At 44.9% G+C, this 15,971-nt stretch overlaps 1 protein-coding gene and 1 pseudogene across 1 annotated transcript in view; one reads left to right on the plus strand and one right to left on the minus strand.

Annotated features, from left to right (window-relative positions):
• Nucleotides 1–15,971, minus strand: part of RPH3A (rabphilin 3A) — a 407,102-nt gene that overhangs the window by 348,115 nt on the left and 43,016 nt on the right. The window lies entirely within an intron of this gene.
• LOC134956224 (5S ribosomal RNA) lies at nt 11,295–11,413 on the plus strand (annotated as a pseudogene).

Genomic DNA, 15,971 nt, shown 5'->3' on the forward strand with positions numbered 1-15,971 from the left:
GAGAAATATCACAGCAGTCATCCTGCTGCAAAGCGGATAACTGAGGCCTTGACAACTATGTTGGTGTTAGACGTGCGTCCGGTATCCGCCGTTAGTTCACAGGGAACTAGACAATTTATTGAGGCAGTGTGCCCCCGTTACCAAATACCATCTAGGTTCCACTTCTCTAGGCAGGCGATACCGAGAATGTACACGGACGTCAGAAAAAGACTCACCAGTGTCCTAAAAAATGCAGTTGTACCCAATGTCCACTTAACCACGGACATGTGGACAAGTGGAGCAGGGCAGGGTCAGGACTATATGACTGTGACAGCCCACTGGGTAGATGTATGGACTCCCGCCGCAAGAACAGCAGCGGCGGCACCAGTAGCAGCATCTCGCAAACGCCAACTCTTTCCTAGGCAGGCTACGCTTTGTATCACCGCTTTCCAGAATACGCACACAGCTGAAAACCTCTTACGGCAACTGAGGAAGATCATCGCGGAATGGCTTACCCCAATTGGACTCTCCTGTGGATTTGTGGCATCGGACAACGCCAGCAATATTGTGTGTGCATTAAATATGGGCAAATTCCAGCACGTCCCATGTTTTGCACATACCTTGAATTTGGTGGTGCAGAATTATTTAAAAAACGACAGGGGGGTGCAAGAGATGCTGTCGGTGGCCAGAAGAATTGCGGGACACTTTCGGCGTACAGGCACCACGTACAGAAGACTGGAGCACCACCAAAAACTACTGAACCTGCCCTGCCATCATCTGAAGCAAGAAGTGGTAACGAGGTGGAATTCAACCCTCTATATGCTTCAGAAGTTGGAGGAGCAGCAAAAGGCCATTCAAGCCTATACAATTGAGCACGATATAGGAGGTGGAATGCACCTGTCTCAAGCGCAGTGGAGAATGATTTCAACGTTGTGCAAGGTTCTGATGCCCTTTGAACTTGCCACACGTGAAGTCAGTTCAGACACTGCCAGCCTGAGTCAGGTCATTCCCCTCATCAGGCTTTTGCAGAAGAAGCTGGAGACATTGAAGGAGGAGCTAACACGGAGCGATTCCGCTAGGCATGTGGGACTTGTGGATGGAGCCCTTAATTCGCTTAACAAGGATTCACGGGTGGTCAATCTGTTGAAATCAGAGCACTACATTTTGGCCACCGTGCTCGATCCTAGATTTAAAGCCTACCTTGGATCTCTCTTTCCGGCAGACACAAGTCTGCTGGGGTTGAAAGACCTGCTGGTGACAAAATTGTCAAGTCAAGCGGAACGCGACCTGTCAACATCTCCTCCTTCACATTCTCCCGCAACTGGGGGTGCGAGGAAAAGGCTCAGAATTCCGAGCCCACCCGCTGGCGGTGATGCAGGGCAGTCTGGAGCGACTGCTGATGCTGACATCTGGTCCGGACTGAAGGACCTGACAACGATTACGGACATGTCGTCTACTGTCACTGCATATGATTCTCTCACCATTGAAAGAATGGTGGAGGATTATATGAGTGACCGCATCCAAGTAGGCACGTCACACAGTCCGTACTTATACTGGCAGGAAAAAGAGGCAATTTGGAGGCCCTTGCACAAACTGGCTTTATTCTACCTAAGTTGCCCTCCCACAAGTGTGTACTCCGAAAGAGTGTTTAGTGCCGCCGTTCACCTAGTCAGCAATCGGCGTACGAGGTTACATCCAGAAAATGTGGAGAAGATGATGTTCATTAAAATTAATGATAATCAATTCCTCCGTGGAGACATTGACCAGCAGCAATTGCCTCCACAAAGTACACAGGGAGCGGAGATGGTGGATTCCAGTGGGGACGAATTGATAATCTGTGAGGAGGGGGATGTACACGGTGATATATCGGAGGATGATGATGAGGTGGACATCTTGCCTCTGTAGAGCCAGTTTGTGCAAGGAGAGATTAATTGCTTCTTTTTTGGTGGGGGTCCAAACCAACCCGTCATTTCAGTCACAGTCGTGTGGCAGACCCTGTCACTGAAATGATGGGTTGGTTAAAGTGTGCATGTCCTGTTTATACAACATAAGGGTGGGTGGGAGGGCCCAAGGACAATTCCATCTTGCACCTCTTTTTTCTTTAATTTTTCTTTGCGTCATGTGCTGTTTGTGGAATGTTTTTTGGAAGGGCCATCCTGCGTGACACTGCAGTGCCACTCCTAGATGGGCCCGGTGTTTGTGTCGGCCACTAGGGTCGCTTATCTTACTCACACAGCTACCTCATTGCGCCTCTTTTTTTCTTTGCGTCATGTGCTGTTTGGGGAGGGTTTTTTGGAAGGGCCATCCTGCGTGACACTGCAGTGCCACTCCTAGATGGGCACGGTGTTTGTGTCGGCCACTAGGGTCGCTTATCTTACTCACACAGCTACCTCATTGCGCCTCTTTTTTTCTTTGCGTCATGTGCTGTTTGGGGAGGGTTTTTTGGAAGGGCCATCCTGCGTGACACTGCAGTGCCACTCCTAGATGGGCCCGGTGTTTGTGTCGGCCACTAGGGTCGCTTATCTTACTCACACAGCTACCTCATTGCGCCTCTTTTTTTCTTTGCGTCATGTGCTGTTTGGGGAGTGTTTTTTGGAAGGGCCATCCTGCGTGACACTGCAGTGCCACTCCTAGATGGGCACGGTGTTTGTGTCGGCCACTAGGGTCGCTTAGCTTAGTCATCCAGCGACCTAGGTGCAAATTTTAGGACTAAAAATAATATTGTGAGGTGTGAGGTATTCAGAATAGACTGAAAATGAGTGGAAATTATGGTTTTTGAGGTTAATAATACTTTGGGATCAAAATGACCCCCAAATTCTATGATTTAAGCTGTTTTTTAAAAAAACCACCCGAATCCAAAACACACCCGAATCCGACAAAAAAAATTCGGTGAGGTTTTGCCAAAACGCGGTCGAACCCAAAACACGGCCGCGGAACCGAACCCAAAACCAAAACCCGAAAAATTTCAAGTGCACATCTCTACTAGAAACCCTGTCGACCTTCCATCCATGTCGACCTAGTGACTGTCAACCTATAGTGGTCGACCTAAACATTGTCGACCTAGACACTGTCGATCTTCAGACCATATCCCCTCCCCACATACTTTTATTTGTGCTGGTTACTGCATCTCAGCAGCTGGGCACAGCCTAAAATGCCCATTGCTGCTGGTTTATTTTTTTGCATGTTTCTTGCTCCAACTTGCCTCCAGATGGCGGTCAAGGTACCCCCCCAACCCCCCCCTCGCCCATCTCCCAGACATGCTTCAGTACAGGGAGGGTGTGACATGAGCTGCTGCATGCACCATACTCCACACTATGCTTCTATTCATGTTTACTATTAAAGGGATGCGGTCAAGATGCCGCCAGCCGGAATCCCGGCGGTCGAAATACCGACGCCGGAATCCCGACCGCCGCAATCCCGACATATTCTCCCTCCGTGGGTGTCCACGACACCCATAGAGGGAGAATATAATAGTGTGCCGAGCGTGGCGAGCGAAGCGTTCCGCTCGCCACCCCTGTCGGGTTTGTGTGGTCGGGATTCCGGCATCGGCGGCATTTAGTACTGATCCCCTATTAAAACACCAATAAACAATAATGTCCCTATGGTCACTATTACCAACAAAGTGGAAACCACCAATTTAGAGATGCTGCAGCAATGAATGCAGGCTATAACTTAAGGCCCATACACACTGGGCAATTTTGAGCTGAAAGCAGCTCACTTTTGGTGTCTTGAGCTGCTTTCAGCTCAAAACCGCCCAGTGTGTATGCCCCGGCGGCCACCGTTCATCTGCTGGTATTACCAGCAAATGAACGGCGGGGTGAACGGCTTTCCATAGTGTCCTGCAATGGAAAGCTGTTCACCCCCGTTGACATCGCTGGGCGGGGGGGGGGGGGAATCTCTCAGTGTGAATGCACTGAGCGCTTTTCAGCCCAGCAATGTCAGTGATCATCACTGTGCATACGTGCTGGGCAAAAACGCCTAGTGTGTATGCACCTTTACACTTTGCGGCCTCACAAAAGACTTTCTACCTGATAAAAGTGCCTTCATTTTGTTGATTGATAGACAACCTCCTTCTGGTAGTATCAGTGACACTCTATAACAAATCTGCCACAGGAGACCTCCATTCACTGGAGATTCAGCTTTTTAAAGGCTTTGTAGTCAGATGGCTGAGGAAATTAGGTACATGTTTTAAAAGCTTTTAGTGGTTTCTTACTCAAATAAATTACAGCACAGGAAGACTGTGATATACTCTTACAGAACAACACAGTGATTTATAAAGATTTCCTACCTCAGTGCTTTCATTGTTAAGACATGCAAATATTGGTAAACTGTAAATGTAAAATCACATAGAGTATTTAAAACCATCAGATGAGGATTATTTATTAATATATGGTTCTCCCTTATTATAACCTATAACCCTAATTAAAATATCACCCTCAATAACCACCAGATATAATATCAAAATCTACTAATGTGATTATATTTAATTATCTTTACAGTGCCAAGCTTATATTTATTTATTTATATATTTTATTTTATTTTTTTACAGCTACTTATATAGAGCAGCATATTCCGTTACGCTTTACAATTGGATCAACAGCAATAGAACAAAACTGTGTAATAACAGACAGACATAGAGGTAGGAAGGCCCTGCTTGCAAGCTTACATGTGATGACAGTTTTGATTTAAAAGGAGAACTGGGTTTGCAGAATTGAACTTTCCTTGTTTTGGGGAGATGCTTTTGAACCAAAATCTTCATTCCCTCCTCTTTTAATATCATACCTCCAGCATCCCAGGTATAAAAAATAAATAAAGAGAAAATTAACCACACCCCCAAATCCCACTATGTCCTAGTTCACTAGTCCCATCCCTCCCCCATATCAAGCCCACCAAATATTTTGACGATGTTCCTTAACTTACCACAGAAACATACAGTATGACTGTTCTACAAAAATCAGAGATGGTGGAAAGCACAGCTTTTATCACTTAGCAATGACTGTAGTTGTTTATTACAGTGCAAGCGGTGCTTACCAGGGGTTAAAGTATGTGTGTATGGGGGGACTGAGTACCATCACCTGTAATGGTAGATGGAACCAGTTCCACCTCCACCATGGACCTGCATAGTAATTCCAACAGAAAAGCCCGCCCCACCACCCACATCAATAGATGATGCAGGGAGTGTTAGTGTCACTGACGAGCTGCAGCCACCTCCCCCTTCCTCAGGTGCTGCTAGCTCCATGGTCCTCCTTCACTTGCGGCCCATCCCTCCTGGTACTCACCCACACTGTGTCTGTCGGATGCCATTCATCCCCTCTGGTCCTAGCTGCTTCCGTTTCTGGCATGGCGTATATAATGTCATGTCATCACGACCACTGACGCTGTAGTGAAGAAGGATCACGAAGAGGAGCAGGCTCTGTGCATGCTAAGACAAGGTGAGAGGGGCCTGGAGGGACAGAGCCGGGGGAAGCTGCTGGAGGGATACAGGGCATGGAGCTGCTGGAAGGACATGGGCAGTGAGCTGCTGGACTTACAGAGGAAGAGATGTTTCTAAGGGGCACTACTACTGTGGGTATTATGTGTATACGTGGCACTTCGGTGGCCATTATGTGTATAAACAGCACTACTGTGGACATTATGTGTAAGGGGCACTACTACTGTGTGCATTATGTGTAAGGGCACTAATACTGTGGGCACTATTTGTATAAGTAGCTCTACTACTGTGAGCATTATGTGTAAGGGGCACTACTACTGTGGTCATTGTGTGTATAAGTGGAACTACTACTGTTGGTATTATGTGCAAGAGGCCCTAATGTGGGGTTTGTGTATAAGGGGCAATTCTGTGGGCTTTGTGTATAAAGAGCACTACTGTGTGGCATAATGTGTATAAGGGGTACTACTGTGTAGTGAGCGTAACATGAACAATGGGCACTACTGAGTGGTGTATAAGGGGCACTACTGTGTGTCATAACATGAACTAGGGACACTACTACTATGTGGTATAATATGAATCAGAAATTACATGCAGAGTAACATGAATACTATTGTGCTACTGAATGGCGTAATATGAATTGCACTGCCACGCGCAGTAAAAACCCATTGAAAAAAAATTAAGAGACGCGGCAGCTGTACATCTGCCTCATTGACAGGAACGTGCCTTCAGCCCACATGAAAGAATGCCCCTGTCAGTCAGGCAGATGTGATTGAACAGCGGATGCAGTACTGGAATCAGCGGTGGCAGCAGGCATATGATGTAGCAGCGGAACACGGCAGAGGTTACAGGTGTTAGTGGCGGCTGAACCCAGCAGACATAGTGGGTATGGCGGCAGGCCTGGATCCTGGAGGATACAGTTCCCGCAGTTCGCAAGAGCTCCCAAAGAAAGAAGTCACCAGAAGCCCTGGGGAGGCGGCGGCCATGTAAAAGAGTTTAAAGGCTGCCTCCCAAATGAAGGTGCAGGAAGAAGACGCCGGAAGCCCTGGGGAGGGGGCAGCCATGTAAAAGAGCTTAAAGGCCGCTGCCTCCCAGGTATTACACCATTAAGTGTCCTGTTTTAATTTTAAGATTTTCTTTGCAGGCGTACTACAGGTGCCAGCGGGACCTTGATGTCCGGACATGTTGGCACTTGTGGTTCTCCAAGTGCCAGCATGCAAGGTCAGACTTCCTGGGACCTGTAGGCTGTCTGTCAATAACAATATTAACATACCATGAACCCAATAGGGGTGCAGGACATAGCCCAGTGCTAATTGTTGCTAGGGTGGGGGAACTACATGTTATTTTTTATGGTCCCCAATTTCCGAGTAATTCCAGCCCTGGGCTGACCAGTTTAGGGGTGGATAATGTGATGGCAGGGGATCCATCATAGGCAGCAAGTTTGTTTAATGCAGAGTAGATATTCTTTGCTGTTCCTTGTTCACATACTGTGTATACTCTTTATTGCAATTCTATGTTGCTATCATTGAAATTTGCATCAGTGGTGTATGTAAATTTATCATTGCTTTTTCCATGTCAGTATGATTTACCATTTCAGCTAAATCTGCAGTTACTGGTATTGATGCTCCTTAGATCTTTTTGCTATTGAGATGAATTTGAGGTCTGAACACACTTTGATCTTGGCAGCTTTTTCACTTATCACATTTTTATGGATCAATCAATGTGTGAAGCAGTTGCAAAGCGTGGTTGTATTTAGAATAGGGGAGGAGCCTTGGGATTATATGATTAAATACAGAGGAGAGATGCAATAAGTTTCAAATATTCACATACAAGTCAGTATCTGCAGGTTATCTTGGGAGACACACGTTTCTGTGTTTCCAGAGCAGCAGCTATTGATGGCATATTTTCATAAACTACAAAGAAAACTTACAACGATGCACTTGTCAAGTGGATTAGAAGGCCAATGAAAAGCCAAAGCATTAAAGAATTCCCACTAGGTTAAGATTAAGTGCAAAAAAGCATAGCACGTACATAAACTTCTTCATATATGATCAATACCTTATAACAGCAGCTAACTGAAATTCTTGCCAGGGAAAGAGTACTATTAAGAAAGTATTTCTCATAAAAGTCTACAAAATAATAATGATTATTTATCTTCTGCTGCAACAGCAGACCCTCAAGAACATTAAAATACAATCACAGCACAGGTTATTATAAGTAGAACAGCAAGAATGTAACTTCACGATGGATAAAAGGTATATGCTAAATTACAATAGATTAAACAAAAGTTTAAAATAATGTTTTCAAGCAGCACCTGTGATGAGAACATATTAAATTATAAAATTGAAAAATATATAAAAAAAATTGTTTATTTTTAATGTTAATACTTAAGGATAATTTTGCATTATAGGTGGGACTGTCGCTCCAGGGCCCCTACACGCAGAGGGCCCGCTCACAGGAGGGCAGAACAGCATATTGCTGCTTGCACTCCAATTCTCCTCGGCACCGGTAGCACGGCTGTTCTATATACAGTGGCCGCCACGGAGATCGCTGCTTTGCTGTCTCACAAGATGATTACATCTCGCCAGACTGTGTGTGTGTCTCAGAGGCTATCATGGTATTGAGTCCCATAGACCTGCTGCTGACCCTGCAGTACTGTGTATACATGCCATCAGTACACTCAGGGCATCTGTGGCTGTGCTGAATTCCTGAGCCAGGAATGTCAGGAGCCGCTCAGACTGCGGCATAATTATTTTCTACAGTACTCTTTAGCTATAGTCTGCCACATACAGAGTGCAGTGTATGTAAAACAGCACATCAGACACTTGCAGGGCCAGCTATCATGGCTAGCTGTTAGATATGGTAGTAGGATCAGCTCACCTGAGCGGAAGGGTTTTTTCTCTGACGTGAATACTATTCCGCTTCCCTAATATCCTGCTTAAAGATCACTGGAGCAAGTCCAGGAGTTTGGGGGAGCGGCTGAAGAGCCTTTCACCAGTCCTGGACATATATGTATAGTATACATTGGTCTCCTTATACAATGGATACTGTATGTAATCCAGTATTAATAATTAACACTATAGATTGTGTATAGTCTAGGTCAGAGGTTCTCAAACTCGGTCCTCGGGGGCCCACACAGTGCATGTTTTGCAGGTCTCCTCACAGAATCGCAAGTGAAATAATTAGCTCCACCTGTGGACCTTTTAAAATGCGTCAGTGAGTAATTAATACACCTGTGCACCTGCTGGGTTACCTGCAAAACATGCACTGTGTGGGCTCCCGAGGACAGAGTTTGAGAACCTCTGGTCTAGGTTGTAGGGGATAGAGTCTAAAAAATTCTATATAAAACATTTATCATATATATATATATATATATATATATATATATATATATATAGACAAATATGATATAGCGCTGATTATTGCCTTACAGAGAAAATATAAGATATGTGTATAAAGATACACTAAGCATGTGTCCATATATTTGAATCACAGCAACTTCATGTGGATGTTGCCAAAGGCACTAGATCCTCGTTATAATAGTGGGACCGCAGCTCCCCTTCCAACAATCCGAACTCCTCCGGAGAAAAAGTATCTGTCAACAAAGCATATATAGGGGGCGCTCCATAGTGCATAAAAGTTTTATTTTAAAAATAATACACAGGGTATTTTAAAACCAATTGTAAATATTCGTACCAGAAGGCAACCAGTGTGGGCTGGTTACCACGTGATTCAAGTAAAGGTGATCAATTGGAAAAGCAGCAGCAAGTGTCAGGTGATCATACCGGATACCTCCACCCGACGACGGCTGGTCTCCCCAGGCTCTCGGGCAGGAATCACACACGTCCCCGACTCCTTGCTCAGCGATACCAACGATCATGTACGTCACCAGACTCCGCCCCAACGCGTTTCATCATAGACTTCGTATATATGTGTATGTATATATATATATATATACACATATATATATATATATATATATATATATATATATAACATAAATTGTAAGGAACGGGGTTAAACATCCCATAATAAATATACGTACACAATGGCCCTCATTCGAGTTGATTGCTAGCTGCTTTCGGTCGCAGCGCGGCGATTAGGTGAAAAAGCGGCATTTCTGCGCATGCGTACGGGCTGCAGTATGCACGTGCGAAGTACTTTCACACAAAACGATGCAGTTTTACACAAGGTTGAGCGACGCTTTTCTGTCACTCTGTTGATCGGTAAGTGATTGACAGGAAGTGGGTGTTTCTAGGTGGTAACTGGCCGTTTTCAGGGAGTGTGCTAAAAAAACGCAGGCGTGTCAGGTAAAAACGCAGGCGTGCCTGGGGAAACGGGGGAGTGGCTGGCTGAACGCAGGGCGTGTTTGTGACGTCAAAGCAGGAACTAAACTGTCTGCAGTGATCGCAAGGTAGGAGTAGGTTTGGAGCTGCTCAGAAACTGCATGAAAATTTTTACGTGCAGTTCTGCTAACCTTTCGTTCGCATTTCTGCTAAGCTAAGATACACTCCCAGAGGGCGGCGGCCTAACGTTTGCAATTCTGCTAAAAGCAGCTAGCGAGCGATCAACTCGGAATGAGGGCCAATATCACCAGCAGGAGACAGAAGTGAGCTTTCTAAGCAGTCACTCTCTCATTCATCTTAGGATGCCTGTCTCTTTTTGGTGATAGCCACTCTTTGTTCTTACTGGTCCAGTGCGCTGATTGAGTGCTCAGATCCACACACACAGCAGACTTGGTAGGAGAAGCCGCTGCCACTGGGCATGCAGAGTAGCATTATTCCATAATGTTGTGGCCACAGCTATAGTAAAATCCTATCACATTCTATTGTGGTCATAATTTGAGCTACAGTCTTGGAAAGAGGGGTCTCTGGGTAACTGAAACCCCCCTCTGTGTTTGCCTACGAGAGAGGTTAGTTAGAGTAACACTTTTATATGGCTTTCTTTTTAATACATTGCTAATACATCCTACATTGCTGCAATAAGTGGCAATGCAGGATATCTCTTATGCTGCATATACACGGAGCGGCGTGGTGTCGCGGCCGATACGGACTATATTGTGCCCGGAGGCATGTTGTCAGTATCAGACACACTTGCACCCACTATATTTTCTTGCGATGCTGATCCCTTGGGGCCGCAAATCGGCATCCCAATCTTACACACACTGTGCGATATACACCATGTTTCCGTGCAATATGGACTATATAGTCCATATCGTACGGGAAATCGCACTATGTATGTGGCTTAAGTGTAGAGATAAGTGAGATGGTAATTCTCATCTTTAGGGAGCCAATCATCAACAAGTTTTAACATATGCATCGAGTTTTAAGACTTGTTGCATATGATAAAACTCGTTGATAAATGGGCCCACCTGTCTTTTGTTTAAGTGTCTGTCCTACACTCAACTCCAATTGTCAGCCAGAGTTTAGTGCTTGGCATGAAACTGCACTGTCAGTCGAAGGGATGATAGTGGCTGCCGGACCTGACTAGAGGTATCGCTGAATTGGGGAGACAGAGCTAATGTGAGGGTCAGTGAACACACATACTGGAAACAAGGTATGGCCCTGAATATTAGACTTGGCATCAGGTGTGCCTTTGTATACCTGACTTGGCTCAAGATATGGCTGTGCATATACTACGAGATAGCGTATGAATTCTTCTAATTTTCTCCAAACTTGTTTCTAAACTTTATATATTTCTATGGAATCTCATCTGTGATCCAGGGGGCTGACTCGACACTTCTGTGGTGTGTGTTGCCCTCCTGCCTAACACAGAAAGCAGATCCATACCTTTTCTATTTTTTGTAGCTATAGTGTCATTACATTCTAATTTACTCCTATATACTGTAGGTACACTCTCATTAGTGTTGATACACCCAGTCCGAGTACTCTACTACCATACTGCACTGTCAATGCCCAATCTCGTCTGATCTTGGAAACCAAACAGTGTTGGGCTGGGTCAGTACTTGGATGGGAGACCTCCAAGGAATACCGAGTGTTGTAGAGTTTCTAGAATTCACTTGGGTTGTGATCCTTACACAACACTAACAGCAGTATCACCACTTTTTCTTTTTCTTGTACTCTTATCAGTGCCACCTTTCTTCTATTTTATATAACCATTTGGCATAAAAAACATTATTACTAGAGTCATTACTTTAGTAATATCTGAATACTGGTGATCAGGCTCCCAGCGTGTCACTAACCAGGTTTTTGGTCCTATTAATACAGATTCTTCAGTACTGGTCTAGGGAAATGGATGTAAGACTTATGAGTCCACATCCGTTCAAACTACTACTGAGTAGTATGACCAGAACATTTTAACGTATTTTCATACATACCATTTGTCTATTGAGGCATTGGCTTTGGGGTAATTATTTGTTTAGTTTTAAATAATTTACATAAAAAATTATGTTTTATTCTGTTCATATATCTTAGAACTTAATTCATAAAAAAGAGTGAGCCCACACAAGAGTCTTCTTTCTCTCTTTTGTGTTTAACGTGTGTTTATCTGGGCCCACCACCAACAAGGATTTATATTTTGGGGATATACCCAATTTTGACTGTCCACTTTTAGTTTTCTATTACATTTCTGATATCCTACTGGTGCTGGATAATCTTTCTTTTGTGCATATACTAAGAGACCCAGCTAAAGATATATTTACCTCTCTGCAGAACGTACCTCTACGTGTCCAATGAGTGTGCACACCCTTACTATACTTTCACGTGAATGCCACCAAACCACCTCTCCAGAATCTAAGGGCCAGAAATGAAAGCAGCATGTGCAGTCATTTCAAACAGAGACACAAGGTTAGGGGCATGCACAGCAAGTGAAAGCAAATGTTCACATACAACATACTGACTTAGGTCTGGCCTACAGTGGTTAGAAGGAATGGATGCCAGACGATCTCTCTGCGTATGAGGGGCTAATGCTGCTGCAAATGCGATTTCTTACTCAGATGATGTGCAAAACTATGCTAATTGAACAGCCTTGATCGCAGGGCCCATACTGCACATGCGCAGAATGGGTCCTGCGTCTGAGCAGTTTCCCAAGCATTGGGAACCTGCGGGTTGGATCGCAGAAGTGTGTGTGCATTACATGCATGAGTTGTAGCTAAAGGCAACACCCCTTCCTTGCCTTTAAAAATACCACATCAATGCCGCTTGCACCAGTTGCACAGCATTCAAGAGGCCTGGAATATAAAAAGTAAATTGACTTGTCCAGGCTACAGTTGGGAGGTATGCATTGCAGAATGTTGTAAGGGGGGATTAATTACCAAAAGTATATAGTGTTCCTGGATGTTTTAGCTAGACACCACGCACTGACAGTTTTAAAATGGAAATATGTGCCCTGCCCTTTTACAAGCACCATACTGATTGGATAATCAGAACAGATCTGGATACTCCCCAGATGCTGAGTGCAGCAGTTACCTACCTTCTCCAGGCAGGCCCAGACATATAGGGATAAATTTACTAAGCTCCCGCTTTTCGGCCAAATCCGACTGAGAGCAATCTCGGCTGACATCGGCCATTTAAAATTGCAACTTTTTGAGAACAAATGCAGAAATTTACTAAACTACCGTGTTTGTTCAATTCGAGTTTTCCAATGTCATTCATAGCCCAGAGCAGTGTTTTACGGGTGAGTTTTGTAAAGTGTCTGAAAGAGTTATAAATCTGAAGAAAAAAAAAAACTGTGTGAGGTCCCCCCTCCTGAATATAAACAGCCCCGGTTTCTTTGAGCCAGCCCTGGTTGTTAAAATACCGGGAACAAATTGCGTAGGGCTTCCCAGCATGTGGGGCACTGCTGGTACTTGTAGTTGCATAGCAAAATAAATATTCCAATAATTAACCTTGTGGTTAGGCGGGGAAACCACAAGGTCAAGTGGGGCTGATCCTTGTGTTTTTCTAATTAATTGGTTCCAACCATAGGAATGAATGGAGCCAAACATCTGCATTCACTCCTATGGTCAAACTGCGGTTGGCTGTGTGCTGGGAGAGCAAAGCCAATCAGGAAGCTGCTTCTATGGCAGCGGCTGCTGATTGGCTGGTGGATACCTCTACTGACATTAGTCATGTGGAGGGCCCGCATTCGCGTAGTAGAAGTGTATTTGTAAACAAACACCTTTACATGTACGATCTGTCCGGATTAGCTGCAGTTTGTTATTTTTAACCCCTGGGATGCCTACATGGAACGAAGAGGACCGATCTTCACTGGATATAGGTGACTAAATTTTTTACAGGTCACCTATGGATTCTACGTGGACAAGTAGACCAATTCTCTACGTGGGATGTAGGTAAGTATATGTGTGTGAGTGTGCATGTATGTTTTATTAAAGCTATACTGTTATGGTGTGTGTGTGTCTTGTCTTTATTGGAATATTTATTTTGCTGTGGCACTACAAGTACAAGTGGGCCCTTTGAAGCCCCGCATGCTGGTTCTTGTGGTTCTCCAAGTCCCAGCATGCAGGGAGGCTTGCCGGGACCTGTATTTTTTTCTACTCTTTTCACTTAATGGCTATCAGTCTGCCATCCACAGCCCACGGCCACAGGGACCTATATAAATGTGTCCCCCGGCTGTGGCATGATCTCCTTGACTAGTGGAGCCCATTGCTGGTGTCAAAAATATGGGGAAACTCTACGTCCTTTTCCCCCCGTATTTTTGGAACCAGGACCGGTCCAAGAGCCTGCTGGTTTTTAAAGTACTGGGAACCCCTACGCAATTTATTCCCGGTATTTTAACAACCAGGACGGCTCAAAGAGCCTGGGGCTAGTTATATTCAGGAGGAGGGGGCCGATGCATGCTTCTCCAAACATGCCAGCCAAAGGCATGTCTATTTGAAAGTCCTATTTACTATTTATGTACGAATTCCATCCTTTTCCGGACGTGTTTGGCTATTGTCGGCAGTGATTGAAAATATGAATCCTTTAGTATATTCAGGGGTGTAGCGAGGGTGGCTTCAGAGGAGTGCAAGCTCCGGAACAGTTAGAGGGTGTGAAGCTTGCCCCACCACTTCACCCGCTATACCATATGCCGCTGTACAGGCAGACACAGAGCAAGAGGAGGAGAAGCAGAGGGGCGCAAACTGACTCGCACTCAGAGACTAGATAGGGAACAGGGCAGGCAAGAGGCGACACTGACAGTCAGCACATGCCGGAGCTCAGCCTGCCCTCTTGATATGTCCCACTGTCTGCTTGTAGCTGTGCAGCAGGGTTATTTCTGTCATACTATACCACTCTCTGCCCTGGCTGCTGCAGCACCTCTCTCTCTGTCCCAGCAGCTGCAGCACCACTATTTGCCCCAGCTGCTGCAGCACCTCTTTATGCCTCAGCTGCTGCAGCACCTCTTTCTGCCCAGCCTAGTTATAATACGCAATATATATCATATTGCCATACCTTCCCACATTTGGAGACGACCAGGAGGGACTCCATGGCGTGGCCTGGACAAAAAGGGGGCATGGCTTATGGCAAAGGGGCGTGGCTTCATGGGAATGCCACCATAATGATCCACTCCCCCACTTTTTGTCGCTATGGGGGCATGGCCAACACTCTGTGAGCTGCTGGCATGCCCCCAGTCTCTCGGACTCTTGTGAATAGATGCTGCATCTATTCAGTCACTGACAGGAGCCTCCCAACTGCCTCTTTCCAAACCCCCCCCGGTGGGACACTGCAGCCCTTGGGTGGGACAGCGGGATAGTCCCATAAAAACAGGACTGTCCCACGAAAAATCAGGACAGTTGGGAGGTATGATATAGCAATGCATTCTGTCTTAAAACGTTGCCCTTTAAAAATGTAAAAGTGAACTCCACAGTGATCAGTACCTTGCCCAAGAAACCCTAAAGTGAACACAAATATATTTTCCCCACAAACGTCTCACTTTTAACACCATTCCAACTTTTTCCCCAGCACTTACGCTAGCTGTTCATCACAGTTACAAAATAGTGTTGATTAGTAGATCTTGGACGGGATGTATCAAGCATCGCATTTTGGATGCGATACATTCCATCATTTATCACATGCACAGAATGCGTTATTAACACTGTACGTATGTATGTACAATTGTGATTAAAATCATAAAGGACAGCTCTTTCGTGTAGAGCTGTGTAAATATAGGGAATATGGTCAAACCTCCGAAAACTGCAGTTTTCTGACTTTTGGACAAATTTTTCCTTAAGTACATCTCACCCTTTTTTGGGTCATGTCATTTGGAAGGATTGGTCTTTTCCCAAATAGTGGTACCAGAGGCAATAAGTAGAGCACTAGCCTGAGAGTAAATCTGTATTCCATATCTTGCAGTTTGCTGCAATTTATAAATTATTATAGAAATTCCATATACAGAGGACAATCAGGCCTGATATTAGAAGGCAATGAAAGTAATAGCCTCAGTAGCTTAGTGCAATTTTGAAGAATAAAGCATTAAAAAAATGAGCAAACTATTGTCAACACTGTGTCTCACTCCATAGCTAAAACCTTAGCGTGCGTTCAAGATTTCCAAACACGTGTTCTGTTCTTCACGCGTTAGTGCTCATTTTTCCAATCACTTCATTTAATGGAGATCTGCTTTATAATAT

Source organism: Pseudophryne corroboree, chromosome 1 (genome assembly GCF_028390025.1).
Source record: "Pseudophryne corroboree isolate aPseCor3 chromosome 1, aPseCor3.hap2, whole genome shotgun sequence".
Lineage (NCBI taxonomy): Eukaryota > Metazoa > Chordata > Amphibia > Anura > Myobatrachidae > Pseudophryne > Pseudophryne corroboree.